At 36.3% G+C, this 4,455-nt stretch overlaps 1 non-coding gene across 1 annotated transcript; it reads right to left on the bottom strand.

The window, feature by feature from the left end:
* Positions 1 to 4,064: 4,064 nt before the first annotated feature.
* Positions 4,065 to 4,183, bottom strand: LOC145398569 (5S ribosomal RNA). Its single transcript, XR_013897157.1, has one exon. It is a non-coding gene; the product is annotated as a 5S ribosomal RNA (ribosomal RNA).
* Between the last annotated feature and the right edge of the window lie 272 nt (positions 4,184 to 4,455).

The following is a 4,455-nucleotide window of genomic DNA, read 5'->3' as shown; positions in this document are numbered from 1 at the left end:
CAATTGGATACATCTTTTCCACATTAATTTCCTAAATATGACCGAGCTATCTGATCACACACTCTTCAACCCAAGTTTCAACATACGTCTTTACTGGACATTTTTCCGGGATCATTTTTTTTCCCTTCTTATTTTATATATTCCATGCACTCATCGCAAGTCTCCCACATTTCTACTGTCCGAACGCTAGACCTTTTTGTAGTGTCCATAGTCACTCTGAATGATATCTAGACCTTAACAACAATCACCATCCTTCCCTCTGTCACATCAATTTCCATTTCCTTTGCACATTTATCTCTTCTTTCTTTAATTATAACGAGGTGCTAAAACTCCTTCAACAGTTCAGATCTCTCACTCGTAATTCACCAGCACACCACACTGAGAAATATCATCTCCCACTTTACTCTTATCTACATTTACTTTCAATGCACGACACACACACACACACACACACACACACACATATATCCGCAAAACCCTACACAAGTCTTCCACCCCTCTGTTTATTATTAGCAAACAGCACATCGTCATAAGCAGATATCAGCTTTGAGGTACAACACCCGTTAGCAATATATGCCATTCCCGCCCTTCTCGCTACAGTTCTAGTTTAAACCTCATTCGTATATATCTGTTTATTCATCTGTGTCTGTCAGTTTATCTATGTTTTCTCTCTACCATCCTATATATCTGTTTATTAATCAGTCTATCTATCCATCCTTCTATCTATATCTTTCAGTCTATCTGTACATCTATCTGTCTCTTTACCTATCTGTCTATCTACTTATGAAGAAATCCTCATAATCTTACCCATGCTTAACTAACACCATAAAGACTGTCCAACAATCAACAGGTTTTCGTTCTTAACATGTAAATGTTAAACCATCCATTCTACTAAAAAAAAACAGTCTGTTCCCTACTCACAAAGCATTCTGATATATTTTTTACCTCCTGCATGATCCATTCACAGCCGAGCTTCTCGTGAAACCTTGTAAATTCCATACCAAGTTGTCAGGGATTTTACAGTCATTGTGTGTGTGTGTGTGTGTGTGTGTGTGTGTGTTCTTACCTAATTGTTCTTACCTAATTGTATCTTTACAGGAATGAGTCAAGCTCGTACTGTCCCGTGTCTTAAACCATATTTATCGTACATATCCTTAAATTTGTGAATTGTTTTGGCACACACTATTTTATTCGGTAGTGCATTCCATTGATCAATTGCTCTGTTTGGGAAACTGAATTTCCTTACGTCTTTATCACCTCTCTTCTTATGCAGTTTTTTGCAGTGTCCTCTTGCTGATGCTTCCCCATATGTTAAGTAATCATTTATGTCTATTTTCTCCTTCCCTGATATCCATTTATATAGCATTATCATGTCACCTCTTTTCCTTCTCTCCTATAGTGTTGGTAGATTAAGTTTATTTAGTCTTTCTTCGTAGCTTACATCCCTTAAGCTTGGTATCCATCTTGTAGCGGCCCTTTGGACTTTTTCAATTTTGTCTATGTGTTTTTTGAGATGAGGACTCCAGACTACTGATTCATACTCCAGGTTTGGTCTGATGAATGATGTTATTATCCTTCTTAGCATGTTTTCATTTATGTATGTGAATGCTATTCTCGTATTTGGAAGCAGTGTATACATGTTCCGTACCTTCTTGCTGATGTGATCAGCCGGAGATAGTCTGTTATTGATAATCACACCTAGGTCCTTCTCTCTTTCTGATGTGTGTAAGGTTTTTTTTCCTGATATATCATCTCAATCAGGTCTTTTTTCACTTTTACCAAAATTGATTACATGACACTTGTCCACATTGAATTCCATTTGCCATGTATTACTCCATTCATGAAGTTTATTTAATTCTTCTTGTAGCTCTTTACAAGAGTCTGTGTTAGTAATTCTCCTTTGTATTTTTGCATCATCTGCAAACATATTTAGATAGCTTTCATTTCCAGTGTTACTGTTTATATCATTTATATACACTAAAAACATGATTGGTCCCAGCACTGAACCCTGTGGTACTCCACTAGTCACTTCTTTCCATGATTAGTTTCCCCTTAATACTGTTCTCATTTCTCTTTTTATGAGAAAATCTTGCATCCAACAAAACAGTTTGCCTCGAATTCCTCCTTGATGGCACAGTTTCCATAAAAGTCTTTGGTGTGGTACTGTGTCAAATGCTTTCTTGAAATCTAAATAGATACTGTCCACCCATCCTTCTCTTTCCTGTATTGTGTCTGTTATTCTGTCATAGTAGCTCAACAGATTAGTAACACATGATTTTCCTTTTCTGAAACCAAACTGTCTTTCTGTTATCATATTGTGTTCTTCTAGATGATTTACCCAAGCTTTCTTATAAGCTTTTCTAATACCTTGCTTACAACACTGGTCAGTGATACTGGTCGGTAGTTGAGTGGATTTTGTCTATTCCCTTTCCTGAATATGGGGACAATATTTGCTTTCTTCCAAATATCAGGTAGTTTACCTTGACTCAAGGATTTCTTGAAAATTAAAAATAATGGTTTACTTAACTCCTTTGCACATTCTCGTAGTACCCAACATGAAATTTCATCAGGACCACTTGCTTTTCCTCTGTCTAATTTACTTAACTCCTCCTGTATTACTTTTTCTGATATTTGTATATCTGGTAGTATGTGTGGACATGCATGTTCCACACAGTCCCTCTCAAAATTTTTTTTCTGTAAAAGCTAATTGGAAATTCTTATTTAGCGCTTCACAAATATCTTTCTCTTGTGTATAGGTGATTCCCTCGTCCATAATGGATTGTATTATATCTTTTACTTTGGTTTTGCTTCTGATGTAGCTGTAAAATAGCTTTGGTTGATCACTACTTTTATTTATTATATCCTCCTCAAACTGTTTTTGGGCTTCCATCTTTATTCTTGTATAATCGTTTCTTGCCTGTTTGTAATTATTATATGCCCTTTCACTATTGTGTCTTCTGTATCTATTCCACAGCAAATCTCTTCTTTCTTTTGATTTTTTACATTCTGTATTGAACCATTTCTGTATTTTCTTATCTGCTTCTTTGTGCTGTGGGATGTACTTCTGGACTCCTATTTCATAAAATTCACAGAATTTTTTATATACAGCATTTAAATCTTGTCCTCTAAGCTTAGTTTCCCAATCAACTTCTAAGGAATACTTCTTAAGGTCTTGATAATTTCCCTTTTTATAGTTTAGGCTCTTTTTGTAACTTTCATTGCTGTTAACTATGTCATATGCTATCCTGAAGCTGTAATTTAGTACTGCATGATCGCTTTTCCCGAGTGGAGGGTGATATCTTAAACTATCAATATCATTTTCTTGCCTAGTAAATATGAGATCTAGCATTGAAGGAACATCGAGTCCTCTTTTTCTGGTGGTTTCCCTTACATGTTGCGTTAGGAAAAACTCTTGCACGAGATCCAGGAGCTTTTGGTCCCAACAGCTTTCTTGGCTAATTATATCTAGAGTATTCCAATTTATATTTGTATTAAAATCTCCAGTTAGTATAATTCTTTCCGATTTCTCTTCCATTTTATGTAGTAATGCTCTTAAACTCTGAATTGTACTCTCTGCCAGGTCCTCATATTCGTCTCTTTCCCATGTGTTTGATCTGGGTGGCATGTACAAATTGGCTACAATTGCTTTCCCTTCAGATGTGTTGATCTCTACTGCAATCAGTTCTACTTGTGAGGGTATATCTAGTTTTATTTCATTGACTTTTAGATTTTTCTTAGTTAATATTATAATTCCTCCTCCTTTTTTTAAGTTTCTATCTCTTCTCCATATATTGTATTCCTCTAAGTTTAGTATGTCATTGGATATCCTTGGTGTTAATTTTGTTTCAGTTAGGCATATTATATGTGGTTCATTTTCTCTGACATAACCATTCATCTCTAGTAATTTAGATACCATTCCATCCACATTTGAGTACATCAACTTTATTCATTCATTCATTCATTGCCAGACGCCATGTATCCCAGACAGGGTGGCCAAGGGCTTAGAGTTAATTGTTTTACAGGGAGGGGCACTAATCCTCCACCAACCCCACTTGACGTAGGGATGCCAACAGCATCTGGTGTTCCCAGGCGGTCACCCATCCAAGTACTAACCAGACCCAACGTTGCTTAACTTCGCTGATCGAACGGGAAGCGGTGTACTCAACGTGGTATGGCCGTTGGCACTATCAACTTTATCATCTTGTTTATATACCTGTCATAACATGGTTCTACTACCTTCCTCCTTTTTATTCCCTCCTGTTTGTGTACCACTTTCGTACCTGCAATCCTATTACTTAAAAAAAAAAAAAATGTGCTTTTCTCCTCTTCTGATCTTGCCTCCCTCTTTTCTTTCAGTAATTCCAATTCCTCTTGTGTTAGGCATCTTTTTATCCATTCATTTTTGAACTCCTCTTTTTCCATAAGATTCTTTGCATTTTTTAGTATCTCCTCCAG

Source organism: Coenobita brevimanus, chromosome 45 (genome assembly GCF_032717465.1).
Source record: "Coenobita brevimanus isolate Jiangsu-jjx chromosome 45, ASM3271746v2, whole genome shotgun sequence".
Taxonomy (NCBI): domain Eukaryota; kingdom Metazoa; phylum Arthropoda; class Malacostraca; order Decapoda; family Coenobitidae; genus Coenobita; species Coenobita brevimanus.
Note: the sequence above shows the minus strand (reverse complement) of the source record. Positions and strands in the feature narration are given on the sequence as shown.